Genomic DNA, 14481 nt, shown 5'->3' with positions numbered 1-14481 from the left:
ACCGATGACATCCCACCGCGCAGATTAGCAGAAAGTGCAGCTGATGCTGTCTAGAATGCCATGAAAACAGTAACCAGCAGTGGTTGGCGACGTTCGGATGAACTTCTTGCACAGACGCAACACTGTCGATTGCCGATTGCAGTGGACAGGCGAGCCTGCAGCATGGCATAGATTCCGAGGCCTCGGCATTTGCAGGGTTTGAACACAGGTCACAGTTCGCAACTGCAGGGACTGAGAAGAGAGGCGAGGAATGTTCTGCTAGTCTGGTTAGTCCTGGGCAGCGTTGAAGCGTTCGGAATCAAATAGCGTAACCTGGGCAGGGTCGGGAATGCAAAGCTGTGCTTCGGCTGCTCCGTTGCATTCTGCTGGGGTTAGGCCTAGTCTCGACAAATTTTACCTATCTCAGACGAAGCACGTGCCACTATCTCGTATCTTGATCGGCAAACGCCTCTGCTGAAGCACTTGTTATCTTTGGAAGCCAATCTTTCTGGTTCCTGACTGTTTCATGCTGGCGTCCTATAAATTATAGCTCGACTGCCAGGTTTTCTTTTCCTGGGCTGGTCCTGGCATGTACAAGTACCACGTGATGTGTTGGTCGCGCGCATTACAGATTGTGTGAACGCAGCTGAGAGTATCTTCACGTGGCGAGACCTTTTTGAACACTTCATTATTATCAGAAGAGCACCATGAGTGAAAGAAAGCATTGAGTAGACGCTCAAATCGAGCGAAGGATTAAGCATACCAATTTTCAATGTGAGCCGTAGCTAGGACGAACATGCTCTGCTGATATTGTATATAGGTGTTCAATGTTGTTTTTGATAGCGCATGTAGAGGTGCATATAGCAAGAAAAACTACGGGTGAGAACGAAGGAATGCTGGTGGGATTTGTACTTTGGGCTCCCCTAATGCTCGGTTTTATCGCGTTTTGTACCAGAGTCCGCCACAAAACTGTATGTACTACATAAAAGTTGGGGGAGGGGGGGGGGGGGGGGTGCAGAAATAGACGTTATAGCAATCATACACTTCCTTCCCGACACTCTAAACGAACTTACATCAGTAGGTAAATAGATCAGATCATATCAGTAGATGATTGGCAGCAATGTAACTTCAGAAATTACCAGTTTGATCATTTCGGAATATGGCGCTGATGACGCTACAGCAGGTCGGAAGGATATCAAAGATACTGGCTATCAACGTGCAGCGCTTTTTTGCAAGGTCGTACTTCGACGATGATGATAATGATGATGCACCTTTTATTACTAAATTGAAGTTGAGTGGGAGGATTGTAGAGCAGATCAAGTTGCAATGCTGTCAGAAGTCGACTCGCGTAATAGCCGGACTCGCTTGTACTTTGAGCTAGGCTTTTCACCTGTCAGGGCCGTCTACCACACGTAGCATAGATGACGGTCACTACAAGACTGCAAGCTTGTTCGTATAGCCCCATGATATACGGAAAAGCGTAGGACAAGCGCCTCAACAGGGGAGAGGCAGCGGTATCGGTTTGGGCGAAATTAGAACTGAAATATAACAGCTTTCAAAACGTGTTCGTGTTATCCTCAGCCAATAGCTTATGCGGTTTTTCGTTCTTTGCTGGCGGTTTTAACACCATTCTTTCGACCAGATTTTAGAGCCGTTCTCGCGTGCAGTCATTTTCTGGTGACTAGTGCACAGCCACTCGGATCGGTCTCTCTGGGGACCGCGGGACTGCGGAATCTCCGAGGCCGCGCCTGCATCGCGATTTGCCAGCATTCGGGCGCTGTAAAATATTTTCAAAGATATTTTCACCGTACCATTGTGTCGCTGCAAGGTTATTTGCGTTATCCCAAATTAAAGATTAAGTATTCCTTTCAACGGGTGATATTTGTGATTGATGTCATTTGCGCAGTGTCACACTGTGAAATTCAGTTACACTCGCAGCGAAAGGCGCTGGCCCTATGGTGAGTGTGGTGCGTGACCTACGATCACTGGCTTCGGCCGGGCGAGTGTGTAGTCTCTGGGGATACAGATGAATCTCCAGTCCCATTGTAGCGGCGTTTACATGGATCCGACAGGAGTGAGTTGAGTTGAATTATCGGGTCGAAAACCGGTTACGGGATGTAAACCCCGTCGGGTCGGGTCGAGGAGACCACGGGCCGATCAGTCAACTCCCGCGCAAATAGTGAAATGCCGAGGCCTCGGAATCTATGCCATGCTGCAGGCTCGCCTGTCCACTGCAATCGGCAATCGACAGTGTTGTGTCTGTGCAAGAAGTTCATCCGAACGTCGCCAACCACTGCTGGTTACTGTTTTCATGGCTTTCTAAACTGCATCAGCTGCACTTTCTGCCAATCTCCGCGGTGGGATGTCATCGCACCGCGTGTCAGCCAGCTTCAGCTCTGCGTGCGAGATCAAAGTTATTCACCTGCAGGCGCCAGAATGGTAAGTGCGACTGTCAGTTAATGCCCCTTGCGTCGCCATATATGGCAGTGTTGTCCTCCGCGGCGATATGGTCATAGTGCTCGTGGTTGTAAGTCCTCCGTGCGGTGTTGCAAATGTGGCGATGGTCATCATTCGTCATGTCCACAGCAAAACGACAAATGCTGCCTTTGCGGTGGAGCCCATGCTACAAACTCCTTAGAGTGTTCATCTCGAAAACAGGAGCTTCAAATTCTAGAAGTAATAGACAGAAAACGCTGTTCGCGTTGTGACGCTGCATATATAACAGAAGTTAAAGAGCGATTGCATGGCTATGCAGGTGTGTCAACCCGATCAGGTGTGCCTCTGGATGCATCAATCTCAAAGGCGATAATGACTGCAGTGGAAGCCTCAATGACTAAAATGGTCGACCGAATAGTTGCTACTGTCACAGAGTGTTTTTCTAACGTTCTGGCAGTTCAGCGAACGCAAGCCCTGTAATCAGGAACAGCCCCTTTCATAGCAAACATGCCCTCGGAAAGGTCTCAACAGCTTGAAAGCACTACTGTTGCTTCGCCTCGCAGGACTACTCCTCCAGATGAAGATGGAGACATTAATGACGCAGAGATGGTGGAAGCAGATGTAAGAATTCTATATGGTGGGGGTCTCCCATGTCCAACCAATCTTCTCCGCGGTCCCAACCAAAATCAAACATCAGCATGCATCAAAGCCAAAGGATAATATTTTGAGGCAGGCAGTTGCGGCTGCCCAGATTTCGCAATCCTTAAGGTATCCAGTGGAACTGTCGTTCAATTCTAACAGCTTCAACAGATTTAGTTTACATTTCTTCTCAATATAATCCACATATAATTATTTTGCAAGAAACTTGGCTAACAACCGAAAAGCATTTCTATTTACAAAATTATCATTCATTCCGACAAGATTGCCAATCAAAAGGAGGAGGTTTAATTATATTCTGTTACAAAATTACAAAATTCTGTCACAGGGCTAAGATTTCTTTCCAGCTATCTTCTATAGATTGTGAGCTATTGGCCCTAGACTTTGAAATTCCAGGGCACTGTCCGTTTTCCTTAGTGAATGCTTATTTCCCTAGTGGAGTACAAGATACAAAACCTCTAGATCTGCTACTAGTTAATTGTTGAAACTCAGTTCTTCTGGCTGGTGATTTTAATTCGCATCATGTGTCATGGGGCTACAAGACAGATAGTTGTGGCAAGCGTTTTTGGGATTGGATAACAAATAATAACTTTTCCTGTAGAAATTCGGGTTCGGCCACTTTTATAAGAAAACACAGTCAATCTGTGTTAGATTTAACTTTTACCTATCCCAGTCTCTTCGTTAATAATTGGTCGACACTTGATTGTGGCACCTCTAGTGACCACATACCGATTGCGTTTGAGGTTAATCACCCTGTAACTCCAGAGACTTCTCAGTTGAAGTCATTTATCAACTATAATAACTTTCAGTTAACGTTACGCTCTAATCTTGAGTCATTGACTAACACGGATGAAGAACAAAAATCAAAACGCTTATGCTCGGTGATTGAGGATTGCCGTAAGAAGTCTGAGATCTTGGTACGGAGCTCTAAGGGGAATACTTCAGCTGTTTGGTGGAATGCTGATTGTTCTCAAGATTACAGACGTAGAAAGGCGGCATGGAAAAAGCTTCTCCACAACCAGTGCCCGAAAAACTGGCATGCTTATAAGTTCATTGCAGCTACTTTTAAACGCACAGTTTCAAAAGCGAAGGACGAGTATGATGTTAAGCATTTTGATTTCTTGTCTAAATCTGGCAACCGAACTGCTCTTTTTCTGTTTTTTTAAGCTCGCGGAAAAAGATTCCGCAATCACAAAATCTACATTCCCTTATTTTGACTCCCCTTGAAGCAATAGACACAACTGAAACAATTGCCAAAGGACTGGAGAAGCGTTTCTCGTCTACACTTCCTTCATGCTCGATATCTGTAATGCCAATGGATCCAGTTAATTATGATCCTCAAATTTTCGTTTCTGAGATTTTTCCTATAGTTATGAGATCACCATCCGCTGCTCCTGGTCCTGATAACGTAACTTCAAAAATGTTAAAAATTCTTTTTGACGAGTCACCTGAGACGTTATTAGAGCTAGTAAATTATTCCATCAAACATGCTTGGATACACCTAGAATAGAAACTTGCCAAAATAATTCCTTTACTTAAGAACAAAGGCGGTGCCTTTTCCATAGATAATATTAGACCAATTGCATTAACATCAAACATTGTAAAGTTAATTGTAAGAGTCATACTTATACGTATTTCGGATTTCATGAACCAAGAAAATATCCTCAGCCGTTGTCAAATTGGTTTCCGTCAAAAGTGTTCCATCTGGAATGCGCATGCTCTCGAGAGTCGAGTTCGTTTAGCGCGGCGCCAAAAAATGCACGCTGCCTTGATAACGCTAGATATAGCCAAAGCCTATGATAGTGTTGAACATAGCATTCTATTGCAAAAATTAAAAGCTTTTCAGTTTCCAAATTATTTAGTAGCCTGGATATCTGAATTCCTCCAAAACCGAGAGTTGTACTGTGCATTAAATGGCGATCATTCTGGCAAATATATAAGCAAGCCAGGGGCGTGCCGCAAGGAGCAGTCCTCTCACCAGTCCTTTTCAACATACTACTCAGCTCAATTCCAGTTAATCATGACGTTCGCACTTGCGTATATGCAGATGATATTGCGTTTTTTGCAACTGCATCGGATATTCAATCCCTTTACCACGCAACCAATTCTCAATAAAGTTTAGGTACGTTTGCAAGCGGAGATATAGTTTGCAAATCTGCAAACATTAATTGTGTGCCAGATCTGCTACGCTGCAGTTCTTTTACCTCGATTCCTGTCAAAGCCTTTATTCCTGAACAGCTGGCTTGCACTAAGGGTATTGTGCGTGGAGTGGATCCTGCATCTACTGCTCAAGAAATTTTGAAGGAATTTCAGGACGCAGGAGCTGGTGTTATTTCAGTGTATCGCTGCTCTCGCATGGTGGCCGGGGTGCGTGTTGCTACAGAGTCAGTTATAACAACTTTTGCCGGTCTCATGTGTCCATCTGAGTTAAAAATTTGGCCAATTATTTATCGCATTGACCCGCTACGTCCTCGCCCCCTTCAATGTACGAACTGTTGGCGATTTGGACACAGTTGAAGAGCGTGTAAGTCTGCGACAAGATGCAGGGTGGGTGGGGAAGGACACTCTTCTAATAGCTGTACCGCTGCAAAACCTAGCTGTTTTCTATGCAGTAACGAGCACTCGGCTGATGACGCCAGTTGTGAGAAACGTTCTCACGAGCATGCGTTACTAGAATAAATTCAAGGGAATCGTTGCTCTCGAGCATATGCTTATGCCCTTTTTGATCGGAAAAGGCACACTTATGCCAACTGAGTGCGCCCTTCTACTCCAGACTTTGAGGCCACGTTGTCTACCGCAATTGTAAAAACGGTTGAAAAAGCCCTTTCTGTCGTGGTTGACCGTATGCTTACCAGCTTTACTGAAGCCTTGTCTGGTATTGTTGGTAGCCAGTCATCTTGCCCACCTCAACCTGTGCTGACTCCAGCATCTATTTCATCTCAAACCTGTGCTGAAAGTTTAAATGCAGCTTCTCCTCTAGTGCTGGCTCAAGTGCACCCTATCGACAGTGTCCCTGTAAGCATTTCTCGCAAAGGTATTTGCTCTAAAGATGTTGAAATGGCATGCCCTGCTCAGAAGCGCCGTGCTTCTAGCCCCCTCTAAGTCCTCCATTTCCCAGACCAAAACTAAAAAAGGGCCTTCCAAAGTTTTACAGCAAACCGATGTGCTAACAGAGGCTGTTGCGGTCTCAATTTTAGGTAAGTAATCATGGCAGGTGTACAAGTTCTGCAGCGGAATTGTCGCTCTATTTTATCTTCACTTCCAGATTTATATCTTCTTTCAACACATAAGCCAGACATAGTGCTTTTGGCAGAAACTTGGCTCTCCCCCGCAAAGTCATTTACCTAAAGAAATTTCATGTTTTCCGCACCGATCGTGTAAACGGTAGGTGCACGGTGGTTTATTAACTTTGATATCGTCAAAATTATGTCACCAGGCAAAAATAAGCAAAACAATAATGAATCCTGAGTGTGAGATTCTGGCTGTAGATATCACATTGCCGCATTGTGGCCCTGTCACAGTCGTTAACGTCTACTGCCCCACAGGTGTACGTAGCACAGACTATTTTGACAGCTTACTTACAAATTCTAATAGGGTCGTTATTGCAGGCGATTTTAACTCTCACCATACTCTTTGGGATAACTACTCCGACGCATGTGAACAGCTGTTATGGATGTGGATGTCGGTAAATGCTGCTGCTGCTGCAATTCTCGGGTTATAACCTTCATGCGCGGAAAATCGCGATCTGTCATCGATTTATCCCTGGCAGCAGGTGGGATAGGTATAGGAGGATGGTCAGCAGTAGACAGTGGTACGTCTAGTGACCACTTTTCAATAACATTTACCATCATGATGAGCACAACACGAGATAGCACTTTTGACCGTAAACTAGTAAACAACGCCAAATATGCAGCTTCGCTACGCTCCTCCCTCAAATCAAACCTTTGTTCATGTAGGACCGACAAAGCACGAAAGGTATTTTCCTCAATTGCGAATGCTACTGTAGATTCCCAGTTCACTGTGCTGTCTGCAGTAAACAATAAGTCGCCATCCCCATGGTGGAATGACGCGTGTGAGAAAGCCTTCCGCCCTAGGAAAGCAGCGTGGGAAAGCCTTTCTTATAACCAGGGCCCAGTAAAATGGATAAACTACAAATTTTGTTCGGCGTCATTTAAAAGAGCCATAGCGCGGGCAAAGGACGAGTACAACGAAAATTTAAATACTTATTTGTCAAACCCTAAGCACAGGAAGGCTTTGTATCGTTTCATGGAACGAAATAGAAACTCGCACCTTTCTCGGTCAATAAGTTCAGTAGAGTTGTCTCCACAGGAGGCAAATGATGAGTTGGAACAAATTGCACAAGGGCTAGCATTACGTTTCCAGGAGCAGTGCAGAGTTCTCTTGCACGCTCCCATTTCCTGCTCAGACTATGTTGAGATTCATAGGTCAGAACTCCTATCTGTGATTTCTTCCATGCAGAACTCGGCTCCCGGTTGGGACGGGGTTACGGTAGGTATGCTCAAAATTTTAGCAAATGAATTCACTCAGGATCTCCTGGGTCTGGTTAATGAATCATTAGAATCTGCATGGCTGCCGCACGTCTGGAAAGTGGAGAAAATTATATTGCTCTTGAAGGACCCTGGTAAAGGATTTCATGCTGAAAACATTCGGCCGATAGCTTTGACTTCGAATCTAGTAAAATTAATAAAAAGAATTGTGCATGGCCGCCTCTCAAAGCATATATCAGAGGTTAATGCTTTGAGTTCTTCCCAGATTTTTTCCCGCAATGAATGCTCAATATGGTCTGCACATGTAGATTTAGGAAGCAGGATTCGCCTTGCAATGTGCAACAAGGAAGTATCAGCGTTAGTGACGCTCGATATTGCTAAGGCCTATGACAGCATTGAACATTCCATTCTACTTAACAAGCTGTCATTATTACGTCCTCCGTTCTACATTTATGCGTGGATCAGGGAATTTTTGAAAGGACGAGAATTCTTTTGCACTGATGGCTCATTAATCTCAAATACCTATGCACAGACAAGAGGGGTGCCTCACGGCTCTGTGCTCTCCCCACTCCTTTTTAATATATTAATGTGCGATATTCCGGTTCATCCTGATGTCACTGTATATGTATATGCAGATGACATAGCATTCTTCGCCTCTGCAAAAGATATTCATGACCTATATCGTTCACTACAGGCTTACCTAAATGCACTTGAGGTCTGGTTGTTCAAAATTAAATTGGTTTTAAATGTGTCCAAAGGTACTGTGCTAGGTTTTAAAACCATAACCCTCTTATATGTTTCGTTAAACTACCACTCAGATGTCATACCTCAAGTGGAATCTGTGCGGTATTTAGGCATTACGTATGATGCTAGTATGAATTGGAGGCTTCACATCGTCTAATGTTCGGAAAGGTGAGCGTGCCCTTGGTAGGCTCATACGGATAAGTAATAGGAAATTTCGTATGCGTCGAGATACTCTTCTACTTTTGTATAAAGCCTATGTGAGACCGATTCTGGAATTTGACTGCATTCTTTTTTCTGGGTGTCCAAAATATAAGCTGTATATCCTTTGCTGCTTTTAGAAAGACGGGCGCTGCGCCTCTGCCTAGGGCTTCCACAGTCAGTCTCTACCATTGTTCTTTACTTTGTGGTTTCCTACGTGGATATAAGCCACCAACCACCGCGGGTTCGAGCGTCGCGCGAGCCGAAGCCCCGATCAGCCGTTACCACGCGCACACTGAAACACCGCAGCGCGCATTCAACCTCCACCGGGAGGAGAGCACTTCGCTGCAAGGACACATACCTCCAAGTTCACAAAGGAGACGTTTATTGAAACGCCATCCTCCAGCGGCACACACACACACACACACGCACACACATACACATATTTACAAACGCACATACGCATATTTACAAACGCACATACACACACATACGCAGTCACCGTGTCAAGGGAGCGCGCGAGGAGCAAGGCTCCCCTATGCGCACAAGTGACACGGAGTGCGCGCCGCAAGCACGCAAGGGCGTGCTGTGATCTCTCTCGCAGTGACCAAAGGGTTTCTTTGAGAGAGATTGGGCAACCACCGCAAGGTACGCCTGTCGCGGATCGTTGGATCACGATCGACAGGCTCGAGCTTCGCTCTCAGGTAAGACCCGGAGCAGACGAACTCGAGTACACACTGGTCTGCGCGGACAAAGGCCGGCAGACAAGAACAGTAGCGTACGCACCTTACGATGTCTCGGAGGAGTCCCTCTCTGGGCTCCGCTCGGACAGTCGCGCGAGCGCGGCTGTCGAAGCGGTGCCGTGTTCCCGCCAAAAAGGCGCCAATGAGAACAGCCACTGGGACGCCAGGGCGGAGCTGTGGCCCGAACGACAGTGACAAGTCGTTCGAGCCCCTCTCCGCCGCCTCAGGCGGGAGAAAGGGAACGGGGAGAACAACTGGGAAGCGGGCGGCGGCCGCGCAAAGGGCAGCCGCAGCAAGCCCGAATCCCACATCCTCCTCTCCTTAATTGCCCTCCTACCCATCAGTGAAAGCACGCGGCAGGTCCCCAGCATGAGGAAAAGAATGCTATGAGAAGACGCGCTGTACAAAAGAAGGCACTCACTGTACAATATTTACAAGTTAAGAAGCAAGAATGGAAACAGAAGAAAGCGAAAAATAGGAACAGAGGCACACAAAACAAAAATAATAATAATAATAATAATAAAGCACACAGGCTGGAACTGAGCGAGCCAGAAAAGTTGGAGACCAACCTTGCTTCCGGGTAGGGTTGAACGAGCAAGCTCGCTCGGTGAAACGGTATGCCTTTGGTTGCGGAAAAGGCCCGCCGTCCGGCATCAATCACATAGGTGACCGTCGCCTCACCTTGTACCGGTGCGGGGCACGGCTGCGTTCCACCGCATCGGGTGTGCCTCGGCGCTTGCCTGTGGTGACAATGGGCACCAGCGCAAGCTTGTCAGACCGTTACGCATAGGCCTTCAGGTCTGCAATGTAGGCACGGCTGGCTTTCCCCATAGGGGGATTCTCCAGCGATGAGCCCCTGCTTGTTACTGGGGAAATGCCCCATGAAATCGCAGGTGGCCATCTGCCACGGACGCACACTGTCAGTTGGTTTCGTCATGCCCGGTGGCTTGCCACCCCTCGACTTCTCCATTTGACAGACATGGCAGGAACGGCAACAGCGGAAAATGTCGCGCTTCATGCCGGGCTGCAGTCACCGATTGACTCAGTTTCTTGAAACCTTGGAGCCACTCAGTTGACCAGCCAATGGTTTGTCGTGAGAGAACGCAACAGAGCGCCGCTCAGACATTGGGGAATAGCCACTTCAAGTGGTTCATGGACTCATCATCCGTGGCTATGATTTCAGCGCGAGCCCGTCATGGCCCAGCAAATATGAATCCCCGGGGCACGCCGCGACACACGCTGGCTCGTGCCCCCCTGCGCCCGCTCAATACAAGTAGCGTAACGGCGCTGCGCCCGCTGCAATACAAGCAGCGTAACGGCGCTTCGTCTCCCAGAGACCGTCGCTGACATCGCGACAAAACGGGTCATTTTGCTGGCCCGTCGTAGCTCTTCATGGCTGAAAATGATCCCAGTCATCCCAAAGGAGAGCCTGGTTTCGTCCCCCCGCAGGTTCGCAGCAAAACTTCCGCTGGCATCGGCGTTTCAGATGTGCTCACAAAGAGCTTTCACCCTCGCCTGCCTTGCGAAGCGCTACTTACCCGGATAGCGGAATGGGGAACCCGTCTGCGGGCGTCCCCTCCGTGCCGCTCTGCGGCTCGTCCGCTGTTTCGCCCCCTTCGCCCGCCGTCCGTAAAGACGCCGCCGCGGGCGAGTGGGGCACGGGATAGCGCGTCAGCTACCACGTTCGTTCTCCCCTGTAGATACTGCACCGAAAAGTCGAAATGCTGTACCAAGAGAGAATGGCGCGCCAGCCGGCTCGCAAGTTCAAGGAGCCGCATCAGCCAACTGAGCGCGCTTTCGGTCCGGTTTCCAGAGGGAGCCCGGCCGACGCCTCGCCGTTCCCCGAACAGAAATGACTGCAAGCGGGGTACGGGTGCTGTTGTGCGGAGATGCCGGCAGCGGCGGCGTCGCGCACATTGCTTCCGCAACGGCGTAAAGCTGACACAGCGGAGGCATATGGTCAACGGTCGCACCGCAGGGTGGTCCGAAGAACCATGTAGCGTGTTTCAGTGCCTTTGCCGAGTGCCGCGCAGGGGGCGGCAGGCATGGCGCATGAGCTTGATCGTCAAGGCGACCGGCTCAGCCGATGTGCTGTCCAACGACTCATGGAGCCAGGGACAATTCACGTTGGGCGCCAGTTGTGGTTTCCTACGTGGATATAAGCCACCAACCACCGCGGGTTCGAGCGTCGCGCGAGCCGAAGCCCCGATCAGCCGTTACCACGCGCACACTGAAACACCGCAGCGCGCATTCAACCTCCACCGGGAGGAGAGCACTTCGCTGCAAGGACACATACCTCCAAGTTCACAAAGGAGACGTTTATTGAAACGCCATCCTCCAGCGGCACACACACACACACACACGCACACACATACACATATTTACAAACGCACATACGCATATTTACAAACGCACATACACACACATACGCAGTCACCGTGTCAAGGGAGCGCGCGAGGAGCAAGGCTCCCCTATGCGCACAAGTGACACGGAGTGCGCGCCGCAAGCACGCAAGGGCGTGCTGTGATCTCTCTCGCAGTGACCAAAGGGTTTCTTTGAGAGAGATTGGGCAACCACCGCAAGGTACGCCTGTCGCGGATCGTTGGATCACGATCGACAGGCTCGAGCTTCGCTCTCAGGTAAGACCCGGAGCAGACGAACTCGAGTACACACTGGTCTGCGCGGACAAAGGCCGGCAGACAAGAACAGTAGCGTACGCACCTTACGATGTCTCGGAGGAGTCCCTCTCTGGGCTCCGCTCGGACAGTCGCGCGAGCGCGGCTGTCGAAGCGGTGCCGTGTTCCCGCCAAAAAGGCGCCAATGAGAACAGCCACTGGGACGCCAGGGCGGAGCTGTGGCCCGAACGACAGTGACAAGTCGTTCGAGCCCCTCTCCGCCGCCTCAGGCGGGAGAAAGGGAACGGGGAGAACAACTGGGAAGCGGGCGGCGGCCGCGCAAAGGGCAGCCGCAGCAAGCCCGAATCCCACAACTTGGAGGCCAGCATTCCGGACCTTAACTCCCGTTTCCGCCTTCTAACCGTCAGATCATTCTTGCGATCATTTGAGGCTACTCCCGGTGTGGCTATACCTATTTTTGTGTCAAACCCCGCCCTCTTTCTCACTCACCAGTGGCCAAGGGCCTTCATGCCCCAGGTTGTTTTCCCGCAGAGTATTTTAGCAAACATTGGTGTGGGCCTTGCTTCTATATGTCCTATTGGTTCCTCGACGTCTTTTGTGGATATAAATTATTCTATATTTGCATCTAATGTGAAGCACTTACCCTCAAGTCTAATATCCAGTCTCCTACGTGAACACCTTGAAAAGTTCCCTTATCACACTGTAATTGCCACTGATGCGTCTGTAATTGCGCACAAAACAACGATTGGAATTTTTTCAGTCTCTTTCCTGGAGTTTTTCGGTGCGTGTCCCGGATTACACACCGATATTTTAGCAGAGTTTATGGCAATTGGGCTAGTACTACTAAAACTTCTCTGCAGTCAATCAAAAATAATTTTTCTATCAGAATCTCTTTCTGTTTTGTTGTCACTGGAGTCAGCACGGGATGCTCTATTGAGGCGCTCACTAAGGTATTTCATACCGGGGTGGGTCAAAGAAATACGCTTCATCTGGGTCCCCGGTCACAGTGGTATTTTCCCGAACGAAGCGGCAGATTTCCTGGCTAAATCAGCTTTTGATGCACCTGTTTCATGTACCATCCCTAATATCACCATTTTTGGAATATCCCGTTTCCAGCGATATCAATACCTAGCCGCTTCATGCAATGATCCTCTGCTATCTACAGCCGAATACCAGCATCTCATATACTCATGGAAAGGAGGAGGAGGAGGAAAACCTTTATTCTGCGAAGCATTCGAGGCACGCAGGCCTTCTGGGTCACCGCACGACCCCACTCCCGATCTAAACGTTCATATGATGTTGATCCATGACGTATGCAGCCCGGCTGACGACCATCTTCTGCCTAACCGGGTCCGCTGACCGAAGTGAGGTCTCCCGGTCCTCCCAGGTTCGGAAAGTCACCGGCCCGGCGGGGGGAGGAGACGCCGGGCAGGATAAAAGAACGTGAGTAAGGTTGGCCTTGGGGTGGGATAACAAAGTGCATATGGGGGATACCGGTTTAAATTTGGAAAGTAGAGCTGGTGTCAGCAGCGTTCGTGTCTGCAGGCAACGCCAAGTTGACTGTTCTCTGGCGTTGAGGGATGGGTGTGGTAATGGATAGATGAGGCGCTCAGCGCGAGAGTTTGCAGTGAACTCAGCAAACGAGTTCATACGCTTTTTCGAGAAATCCCCCACGAGGTCCGCCTGTGCCCGGTTTCTAGACCCTCGGGCTAAGGAGTCGGCGGCCTCGTTGCCGGGATTTCCCGAGTGCGCAGGCACCCAGATGAGTTCAACCCGTCGGGGGTGGTGGGGGGTGGGCATGTGCAGCAGGCGATGCGCCGGAGGATGAACCCGGCCCCTGGCAGGATTTAGAATGGCAATTATTGAATCACTAAGCACATAACTGGCATCTGTGTATGCCAGAGCAATAGCTATAGCGGTCTCCTCGGCTTCCTCAGGGGTGGTGCCTAAAGGAAGCTCGAAAGTTAGGGGGGAAATGTGGGGGTTATGTACAACCGCAGTGGCTCCGTTCTTATCGCAGGCGGCATCGACCCAAACTGCATCGGGCGCACTCCCGTACCATTTGTGGAGCGCTGCCGCGCGCGCCTTCCTGCGACCTTGGTCATGGTGGGGGTGCATGTTCCGTGGTCTTGACATAGATTGAGGTGTAAATGTGGGCAGGCAGTGTTCTTAGAGATGCATTGTTTGCGGGAATAGTGATGCCTAGCTTACTGAGTATGTGTCGTCCGGTAGTTGTAGCGGCCAATCTTAGGTATTGTGCTTGTAAGTGGGCCTCTCGCGAAGCTCATGTATTGTGTTATGGACTCCGAGTTCGAGTAGTCTCTCGTTGCTAGTGCTTTTCGGTAATTTAAGTGCTGCCTTTGTTGCTTGCCGAATTAAGCAGTCTATTTGCTGGATCTCATTGCACGATAGTTTGAGGTATGGTGTAGCATAAGGAATTCGGCTGAGGGTACAGGCGTGCACTACGCGCAGCGTGTCCGCCTCTCGGAAGTTTGTTCATGTAAATCACGGCAATGTGAGGTAACGATGACTCTCCTGAGATGCAGGATTCCTCGCCTAAATCTTTATTTATGTAGATGC

The sequence above is a fragment of the Amblyomma maculatum genome, chromosome 9 (assembly GCF_055883805.1).
Source record: "Amblyomma maculatum isolate TAMU_Amacu chromosome 9, ASM5588380v1, whole genome shotgun sequence".
Classification (NCBI taxonomy): domain Eukaryota; kingdom Metazoa; phylum Arthropoda; class Arachnida; order Ixodida; family Ixodidae; genus Amblyomma; species Amblyomma maculatum.
This window is presented reverse-complemented; position numbering follows the sequence as displayed.